Source organism: Rattus norvegicus, chromosome 7, assembly GCF_036323735.1.
Source record: "Rattus norvegicus strain BN/NHsdMcwi chromosome 7, GRCr8, whole genome shotgun sequence".
In the NCBI taxonomy this organism is placed as follows: Eukaryota; Metazoa; Chordata; class Mammalia; order Rodentia; family Muridae; genus Rattus; species Rattus norvegicus.
In genome coordinates, this window is record NC_086025.1 from 71,974,652 (window position 1) to 71,985,654 (window position 11,003).

An 11,003-nucleotide genomic window follows, 5' to 3' on the forward strand; every position below is an offset into this window, starting at 1 on the left:
CCCTGCAAAGAGAGAGCCTAAGACGACCACCAGTCCAGCACCAGGCAGCCCAGACAGGAGCTAGCCTGAGCAACCACCAGTCCGGCCATGCAGGTCCATAATGCAAGAGTGGGACATAGCACTCCTGAGACCACTTCTGAGATGACCCCAGACACTCAGAGACCCCAGGCACCACAAAGAGGAGCAAGTGGTGGAGAAATGGAAAACAAAGAGAAACAGGAGGATGTGGGCACGAAGTGAGACAGAACGGGGGCTGAGGAGTAGTGCGAAACAGCCTGAGGTGAGCCAAAGATGTCACCTAGGACTGTGGTGGAGTCCTGGCCTGCACTGCCACGGGGCCAGGTTTGGGTCTGTGGCCCTGCAGCAGAAGAGGTCTGTTACCCAAGGCCAGGCAGACATCTCTGACCTGGGATGCTGCTCAGAGACTTGTTGATATCTGAGAGCTGTGCAGAACTGGCCCCACTCCTCACCCAGGCATTGTGGGAGAGCTGGCCTTGGGGACATGAGAACAGCCAGCTGCCGTACTGGGGTGCACCACACACATTGCAGGAGTTGCAGGTGAGACGGCCTTAGGATATGAATACCTGCAGCAGGTGGGAGACCTGGCCCTGAGGTCACAGGAGTAGGAGGGATGGCCCTGCCCTCACCAGCTACAGCACTCAGGCGAACGGACCCTGCACCATGCCTGGGCAGTGCATAGAGCTGACCCTGGGGACAGGAGCAGGTGGAACTGGCCCCAAGAGTGTGAACATGGGACAGCTGGCCCTACTACTTGTCGGCCATCTGGTGACATGGGCAAGGCAGGAGAGCTGGCCCCAAGGTCATCAGAGAGGGAGAGCTGTCCCTGTCCTCACATACTGCAGCACATCTACCCCATGGATGAACTGCTGGACTGCATGCATGAAGGGGCGGGTCCTACATATCCAAAACCACAGGATCTCTAGGACAGGGCAACAGCAGGCTACCAGAGAGCCCCTGTGAGGTTCCAGTGCTGACAGAATAGCAGTAGCCAGACGCCTTGTACCAGAACAAGTCACTGCCATGAAGGTCTGCAAGCAAAGAAGTGTAGACAAAAGGCTACACTGTGGACACACTGCGGCACACCACAGCTTCCACACAGAGAATTTCTTCTCGGTTGCGGGGAGGTTGAAAGGGTGGATGGTAGGTAAGAGGGAATGGAGAAATGAGTGGGATTGGGGTATACGATGTGAAATTCCCAAAGGATCAATAAAAAGTTTGAAAAAGCCCATTACTGTAATGACAACCTTCAATTCTTCAATAGCCTTTCTTTGTCATAATGTATCATTTAAAATATGGCTGAACTTCCATGTATTGATTTATTTAAGGCAAAAAAACATCTGTGTACACATCTTATTCTTGGTTTAGTACTTAGAAAACTTGAAACTTAAAGACATTCATTTTAAGTGTGTTGAAGAAACCTCGAATGTGGTTTAATTAGAAAGAAAACAGGTAGGTGTGTGTGTTTTTTGAAGTCACTCTAACTCAAAAAGGGGCCAGTAACTTAGAAAGAAGTGACATTAACTTTTATAAGACTTTCATAGCATGAGAGCACTGGTTGATCTTCCAGAGGACCCAGGCTGGTTCCCCAGAATCCACATGGTACAACCATCTCAGGGGAAATTTGTGCATATCCCTGATCCCAGGGATATGCATGGTGCACAGATACATGCAGACAAAATAGCCTATGCAACAAATAAATAAACAAACAAAACTAAAAGATATTACACAGCATTTTTAATTAAAGAAGTTTGACTTAAAATAATATGGTCATTGGATTTACATTTGCAGCAATAAAGTTTGCATGAACAGTGTGCAATTGCTCTCAGAAGCAGCCAAGATGTGGTGAAGCAGTCTCAACAGAATTACACAGAATATAATGAAGTCTCAGCACCCAGAGCACCCACGGAGACCCATAACGATCACACTACTCATGGCTCTGAAGAAATCTTACCTAAACTTTCCAAGTAAAACCAGACTAAAACCAGTTTGGAATTTCCAGCCATCATCAAAGTCAGTTTTCTGCTGCCTTAGTTCAGCTGGTGGGTGTGTCCACTAGCTGCCTCCTGAAAGCTCTGCGTTGCCAAGGCAACAGTTGGTGGACACACCCACCAGGAAATGAAAGATGTAATTTGTAATAACCGCACGGAGCCCTGCTGCTTCCTTTCTGCTTGGAAAGCATAATCTTTAATAACTCGCGGCCCACAGTCGAAGTCAAAGACTTGTGATTCCAGATGGCAAAGGCCTTAGCAGCAGCCCCTGTGATCTTTCATGTGCAAAGGACTCCAACTGCTATCAACTTTCAACAGCGATGTGTCCATAAAAAGACCGAGGAAAGGTCTAAAGGCTAATTGAAATGACGAGGGACTGAAGGCCCAGAGCTGGCTGGCAGTGGGACACGACACAGTGAAGTTCACAAGAGTCATTGCTGCGGGAGCGAGGCCAGCTGGGGGCATCTGAGAAGGCATTGAGATGTGTGCTGGTAAACACTCGGTGAGAACGGAAAGAGATCGCTGAGACCAGTGAAGTTTGGAGCCAAATCTGAGGTTTTCATTTTCCATCCCCAGAAGAAAAATAGATTGGAAAATGCTTCAAAGAAAAAATTTCTAATTTTCTACCACAAAAGAGGTAATGGTGAATCTACTTAAAGTTTTAATTAAAATGTCCTTTTAAAGGTTTTCCAAGTAAATTATTTTGCAACATACACTATTGATGTGCACATGACTTATGCATCCCCTACTAATTTTTTAATTACACTGAGTTTAAAAAACTATGTGAAGATTCTATTAAACCCCATGCACACATATATAATGTAAGTATATTATTATATAATTATATATAATGTGTTTATTTAAATTTTGTTGTTGTTGTTGTTTTAGATAAAGCCTATCCACATGGACTTGGCTGGCCTTGAACCTGTGGAAATCCTCCTGTCTTTGCCTCTTCAGTGTTAGAATCACGGGTTAATATGTTTCTGACTCACAAAATTTTTAAGTCTGAGTAGACTCCACACTCTAGCTAGGCATCAACAGCCCCCAGTGGTTTCTGCCCTTCAAGATGCCTACATGAAAACAACCGTGGTCTGTCAAACAAAGCTGATCACTGGCAAACCCTGGCTGGCACTTGACATCTCTTCCTCACTCCCACAGTTCAGACTGGCTCTCTAGGAAACAACAACATGCTGTTTCTAAAGCTGCCCCCTTGGTAGGCTCTGGGCAAATAGAAAGTGAAGAAAACAAACGAGCTGGCAGGCCTGTGTTTCCTCTACAGTGACAGTCATCACTACCTGGTCATTGGCCCTCAGACTCCGAGTTACAAATGCTGGCTGGCTGAAGCCTTTTCTGTTCTGTCTGGACAGAAATCATAGATAGACAGAGGCAGTGCTGACAGTTCCAGCAGCTCACAAAGCTTGCCTTCCAGATCCATTAGTTCTAGCTCCAAGCCCTGGGAATAGAGACTTTGCAAACCTTCAAAGCCAGGGGTTTATGCTGTGGGTGCTCAAGGCTCGGCCTACACTCACTCAGTGGCTGAGTTACAGCTCTGAGTCTGGGACCAAGACTCTTAACCTTCTCTTGAGTATTCCAGCCCTGAGCTGGAACTGTGGGGGCTCTCACACTCTAGTGCTATGGTTCTCAACCTGGGGGAGTCACATATCAGATATTTATGTTATGACTCAAAACTGGTAAAAATTACAATTATGAAGTAGCAAAGAAATAATTTTTTGGTTGGAGGTCATCACAACATGAGGAACTGTATGAAAGGGTCACGGCTAGGTTGGGAAGATTGAAGACCACTGCCTACTGGCCCTCTGCTCCCTCCCTCTTGCTACTTACATACTAGGGCTGACAAGTCATGGGTTTTGTCCCTTCTTCCTGCAGTCATCTCAGCCCTCTACACAAATAGGCAAAGAAGAATGTATAGGGCCTAATGGTAAAAGTTTTGGCAAGATGTGGGGGCGGGCAGGCGTTAGTGCGTGGGACAGAAGCCTCCCAGACTAACTCTACTACTGCCAGAAGAAAGGAATGGCACACTTGTGCTTGGATAATAGATCCACCAGTCACAGCCTGCGTTTCATTAGTCACATGGTTTATGCTAGAGTAGCCCTTCTTTGTCCCAGACACTGTTGAGGACTGCTATTATAAATTCTAAAGCAGTCAAGAGTAGGGTCTCCCATTGCAGGCTGGGCCACTGGGAGGTCATGACTGAGATGAAGTTTTCTATCCCCAACGTAAGCTAAAGCTTGTAGCTAGAGAAATCTTCCTGAAGCAGAAATTTGTGTTTTAGCAAGAGCTATAGCTTCAGTGATCCTTGCAGCTGGAGTAAAGATTCCACCCATGAAATTATTGAGGCAGCAGGGGGCCATGATGACAGGCCAGTCAGTTGCCAACAGAGGCTTCGTGGGCAACATCTCCCTACTCACGGAGCCAGGAACACCAGATCCAAGAGAAAGGTCTGATGTGTTAATCCAAGTCCAGTCGCCAGGGTCTCCAACAGCTTACCTTGCTTATTTGAAGGAAAAGAAAACATTAATTGTTTATAATATAGACCTATTATTAATAATATCACTTGAAACAGGGTCTCATGTAACCCAGACTTACCTCGAATTTGTTATGTAGTTGAGGCTGATTGAATTTCTGTTCCTCCGTCCACCTTCTCCCAAGTGCTGAGGTGACCACCGTGCTGTTTATGCTGTGCTGAGGACTGAATCTAGTGATTCATACACACAAGACAAACACTACACCAGGTGCTATGTCCTCATTCTCTTGGACTTACTGGTAAAAGTAGAATTCTTTTTTTTCTCAAAAATAATTATTAGTTCTTAGGATTAGGATCTCATAGAATGTTTTTATCATATTTGTTTTGATCCAACTCCTCCCAACTTTGTGTCTTTTTTCCTTAAACACTCACTGTCTTAGGGTTTCCATTGCTGTGAAAAGACACTGTGACCAAGGCAACTCTTATGAGGACAAAATTTAATTGGGGCTGGTTTACAGGTCCAGAGGTTCAGTCTACTATCATCAAGGCACGAAGAATGGCAGCATCCAGGCAGACACGGTGCTGGAGAGGAAGCCGAGAGTTCTACCAATTGTTCTGAAGGCAAACAGAAGAAAGACGGGCTTCCAGGCAGCCAGGAGGAGGGTCTCAAAGCCCACCCCCACAGTGACACACTTCCTCCAACAAGGCCACACCTTCTAATAGTGCCACTCCCTGGGCCAAGCATATTCAAATTACCACACTCATTAAGTCAAATTTATGCTGCCTATACGTTCTTATATTGTATGGTCTTCCCCTGGAGCAAGGTTGCCTTACCAGGAACAACAACACTCTCAAAGAAAGACTGACTCCCTCTCCAGCAGCCATCAGTTTCCAATAGTTCCTTGGCTAAGGGTGGGACTTCTTGCCCATCTCTCCTCTCCGTGCTGGAGTTTGGCTTGAGGTTGCACAGATCCCATACATGCCATCACAACCACTGTGAGTTCATTCATGAAGCTGCCCTGTGGTGTTCAGAAGACACTGGCTCCTTGTAGTCATCTACGGCTCCTGTCTCTTACACTTTGTGTTCTGTGTTCTCTGTCTCTGTGTCTCTCTGTGTCTCTCTGTGTCTCTCTCTCTGTGTCTCTCTGTGTCTCTGTGTCTCTCTCTGTGTGTCTCTGTGTGTCTCTCTGTCTCTCTGTCTCTCTCTCTCTCCCTCTCTCTGTCTCTCTCTCTCTCTCTCTCTCTCTCTCTCTCTCTGTGTGTGTGTGTGTGTGTGTGTGTGTGTGTGTGTGTGTGTGTGTGTTGTGCAAGGATTCCTGAACATCCCATCCTTGGGAGAAAGGATGTTATATTCTATTTAGAGCTTAACAACTTACAGTCTTTTCTTCTTAACCAGATATGGTCTCACAGTTATGTTAATCACCAACTGCTGTGAATAGAACCTTCTCTAATGAAGGTCATAGATGCATTGATCTATGAGAGTAACCACAAGTCATTAGGAGTCAGGACTATGTCCGTTAGCAGGATAATGGTGATAGGTTCTCCCCTAGAGCCCTAGGACATGTAGTAACAGATTCTGGGCCTGATGGTGGTGTCAGGTATGGGTTTCATTTGGAGTGGGATGTTATCAAACAGAAAGTGATGTTGGTGTTACTGTTTCACCCATGGTCACGTCTTGCAATGCCTGTGGCTATCATAGCTTGCAAAGTTCACAGCTAGGTCAGAGTGATGATTACGTGTCTCCTCCAGCAGTGTGTGTACAGATTCCTGTGCATCCGTGTTCACTGCTTCCCTATTCACAACAGCTAGGAAAGGGGAACAGTCTAGATGTCCATCAACTGACAACGATAACGGACATGTGTTGGATTAAATGTCACCATTTCGTTGTTGTTTTGAAAGTTTCTTGTGATGTAACTTTACTGTTGCACGGATCCCGTACATGCCATCACAACCACTGTGAGTTCAATCATGAAGCTGCCCTGTGGTGTTCAGAAGACACTGGCTCCTTGTAGTCATCTACGGCTCCTGTCTCTTACACTCTGTGTAGCCCAGGCTGGCCTTCAACTTGCAGAGAGCCTGCCTGCGTCTGCCTTTCCAGTGCTTTCTTGTGGTTGCACTGCACCCAATTAAAGATCTATTTATCTGTTACACGTAAGTGCACTGTAACTGTTTAGACACACCAAAGATGTTAATTACAGATGTTAATGAACCACCATGTGGCTGCTGGGATTTGAACTCAGGACCTCTGGAAGAGCAGTCAGTGCTCTTAACTGCTGAGCCATCTCTCCAGCCCCCACATTAACATTCTTAACACTATTTTACTCGACATCAATTTCCTAGCCTAATACCCCGTAGAGAGAGATAGGCCCCTCCTCCCTCCTCATGCATAGGCCTTTCAGACATCGTGCTTCAAAGCTTTTGTGTTTTTGTTGTAGTTGAGGCGGAACATGGGCTTCAGGCACGCTAGGCAATTGCTCTTTCTACGCATACACCTGGCTCCCCAAAGGTGCTTTGCATGGGACAAGAGAGCTCCTGGGTTTTTAAGTCCAGATAGAGCACTTCTGATCTTCACAAGTACAAAGTGAGGAGAAAACGGAATTTGGGTACGCAAGAGATAAGAAAACATAAAGAATAGCAGTTACAAAGAATAAACAGAAGTTTAAGTACCTTGGTATAAAAGCCTCTGTGGACAAACAAAACCCCCAAAAAATCAAAGAGCTAAATTGTACTTGTAAATAACAGTGCTGTGTGAACAACCCTCTGGGAGTGATTCATTAGGTTTACTATGGCTACATATATGTAAGTTTAGCAAGCTTCTATTACGTGCTTGATTTGACGTTGCTATTAAATGAAGGCATAGAGTATATATTCGCATATATTTTTGTATATGTATATCCAGATGTGTGTGGATATAATCAGCTTAATGACATTCAGTATTTTACTGTCATCTTAGAATTTTCAGTATTCACTAGATAAAAATTTCCATTTTCCTTCGCCCCTCACTCTTCAGTAACTGCATATTTCTTTCTGGAACATGGCACACAAAGTTTTGTTTATTCATTCTGCATGTGAACACGAATATATGAAATATCTAACTGACACAGTTGATCATTCCTCCTGCTGCAGCTTGGTTTTAAACGACTTTGACAAGTGACCTATGTTTCTGGATAGAAAGCTTAGAAATATTTGGCACGTCTCACCTATACTGAATTCTAAGTTAAACATTTCAAGATGCCTTTGGTCAGCCAAGCCTGACTCTTGGTATGCAGACATGAACAAATCACTAAGAAAAATAATTAAAATCCTTACTTTGGATAAGCAGACTAGAAACCAGAATATCTGTTGAACATATTAACAGTGACTCACAGTCACATGAGTTAAATATACTGAAGAATTAAGTGTTTAGCTCATAGTTCTGGATGTGCTGGGATCTAAAATTATTATAATTTAAAAAAAATGAGTTGAATTAGCTATACTGGACCTGATTTCTAACCTGGAAGCCAAGAATTCACTAATAATGTACCCTGCTAGGCTCAGACATGACAGAAGCCTCCCTGTCTCCCTCCCTCAGGCTGCTTTTGTTCCAAGTCTCTGTCAGACAGGAGGACAGAAATATTTTTGAGGCAGCCCAGGGTGTGACTTGCTTACTTCTAGTGAACTGTCTAACAATCTCAGAACAGAAGGAGTTCTAGTGACTAAACTGCAAAAGAAGAGAAACCTTTCGGGAGTTCCCTGGGAGTTCCACCATGTGTGGATTCCCTCCATCAGCCAGAAAGGATGACAGCTGGCCGTGGGTACATCGTCATACTTGTCCTTGATCATCACAGAGCCAGAAGGCTGTGACTTTAGGGTTTTCTAGACTACTATGTATACAGGAATTTTAATCCAGCAATGGGGCTGTTCAGGCAAGGGATCACACCCTAAGACCTTCTAAGTCTGTGTGATCTGACTGGAATGCAGACATGGCGCACACCTTTAATCCCTCTGGCTGGAATACACACACGCCCTTAGTACACACCTTTAATCCCTAACAATGTAGATAAAGTTAGTTTGTAGAAGGAAGCAGCCATGTTTGAAAGTGACATTTACATAAGTGACAAATCAGAGAAAGATCTGACAGAATGAGTCAGAGATAGGATACGCCCAAGTCACATGCGGAGAGAAAAGAAGCTGCTTGAGAGCAGCACAGAGATGGAGGAGAGAGTTGAATGAGTTCAGTCAGTACAGTTCCTGCAGAGCAGTTGAGTTCATTAGAGAGTTCTGCTCAGTTTGGGCAGTTCAGTTGAGGTCAGCAGAGGCAGCTGAAACCAGAGAATAGGAAGGAGGCAGAAGGTTACAACAAATTACCAGAGTTAGTTTGAGACCAAACAGAGCAATTCAGTGAGCAGCTGAGAGAAGCCAGATTGAACCAGTCAGCTTGGAGAGGAGTTTGAGCCAGAACAACTGGGTTAAACCAGCCAGCCAGAGTTCAGAAAGAGCTAGAAAAAGTGAGCTTATTCAGCAGTAAGCCTCCAGACAACAATTGTATCTGGTGAACGGAAGAGACTTTTATACGTATGAACAAACCCATCCCTCTGGAAAGGAGTTGATATACATATTCACCTTAAAACATAAATGTTCCCAGGATGTGGTCTCAGATAAATGGCAATTAAGTTATGGAATTTTACTCAGAGGTAACTGCTTCATATGATCATTGATTGACCTCAATTATGCCAAATAAAAGAAACCAGATACAATTGTATATACAAAGAATGCATGGCCTAGAATGAGGTGGGTGATGGTTAGGGTGAAAAGATTGAATTGGCATGTCTAGCATCCTTCTGTCAAATGTCCAGGTAGATGTCGTCTATTCAAGCTATCCAACTTCTATCCAAAGTTCTGACAAAAGCAACAGTTAGGTTATCACATCTGTGTCTTCAAGCAAAGCTTTTGTTGCCAACTCAGCCTCCATCCCACCATTCCTTTGTTGAAGATCCCTGGTCTATTATTATTATTAGTTCTATTTTTGTGGAGTGGGGAAATGGTCTTGTCTTAGTTAACTTAAGGTTTCCATTGCTGTGGAAGAGAAACCATGACCAAGGTAACTCTTATAAAGGACAACATTTAACTGGGGCTGGCTTACAGGTTCACAGGTTTAGTTCATTATCATCATGGCAGGAAGCATGGCAGCCTACAGGCAGACATGGTGTTGGAGAAGGCGCTGAGAGTTCTGGCATCTTCACTGGAAAGCAACTAGGAGAAACTGCCTTTTCCACACTGGGCAGAACTTGAGCATAGGACTTCAAAGCTCATGCCTACAGTGACACACCTATTCCAACAAAGACACACCTCCTAATAGTGTCACTCCCTTTGGACCAAGCATTCAAACACATGAGTCTATGGGGGCTAAACCTTTTCAAACCACCACAGGTCCTACAAGTTGGTTCTTGATTTGCCTTAGTTTATTGTGGTTGTACAATTGGTTGGATGTGTGAGCAGCTTCTGGCCACTGAGAGGAAGGAGGATAAGTAGTCTCTGGGAAGGAGGTAACCAGAATTATTCATCTTCCTCTAGAGCAGTGGTTCTCAGCCTTCCTAATTCTATGACCCTTTAATAGAGTTTTTCATGTTGTGGCGACCTCCAAACATAAAGTTATTTTTGGTGCTACTTCATAGCTGTAATTTGCTACTGTTACGAATCATAATGTAAACGTCTGTGTTTTCTGATGTTCTTAGGAGACTCCTGTGAAAGGGGTTTGAACCCTAAAGATATTACAACCCATCGGTTGAGAGCTGCTGCTCCAGCTGTTTGTACTCATCAGAGACATCTGGGCCAAATGTAACCAAGGGAAGATGACAGTGTGAAGACCAACCTGGGACCTGAGAATGACAGAGCGAGAGGAAACAAAAGCCCCAGATCCTGGGAGATGTGTTTTGAGTCACTGAATTACTTACCCAACTCTAGATTTACCCTCCTTCTGAATTACCTTTTAAGAGAAAATAAATTGCATTATGGGTTGTATTAAGTTCATTTTCCTCATGTGTATATATCTAATATGTGTGCGTGCATGCTTGTGTGTGTGTGTGTGTGTGTGTGTGTGTGTGTGTGTGTGTGTGTGTGTGCTTACATGTGGAGGTCAGACGTAGATATTGTAATTCGCCAATCCTTCTCACTGGCTGGCCAGTGTCCAAGGATCTATCTGTTCTCACCCCTCACCTCCCTACTCTGCAGTTACAGACATGCTTTTTCATGCTTTTTTTGTTGGTGCTGGGAATCTGAATTCAGATTCTCATAGGCTTTCATGGCAGTCATCTTTCCAACCAAACCATCTCCCCAGCTCTGAGTTTCTGTTACTCTTGCTGGAAGTCTATGAATCAGTTCAATAATTACTCCCTTGGAAGTGGTTTTTATATGCCAATAAACGTGAAAAACAATCAATGTCTACCAAAATATTCTAGGTGAGCCTAGATGTCAGTTTTTTGTGCTTTAAGCAGGGTTCCAAAGTGAGAGGGAGCAGATGCGATCTCTAG

General features: G+C 44.3%; 1 long non-coding RNA gene across 1 annotated transcript; it reads left to right on the top strand.

Moving 5' to 3' along the window:
- Positions 1 to 1,859: 1,859 nt before the first annotated feature.
- Positions 1,860 to 10,498, top strand: LOC134479899 (uncharacterized). The gene is made up of 2 exons (XR_010053788.1): positions 1,860 to 2,646; positions 10,209 to 10,498. It is a non-coding gene; the product is annotated as an uncharacterized LOC134479899 (long non-coding RNA).
- Positions 10,499 to 11,003: the final 505 nt, after the last annotated feature.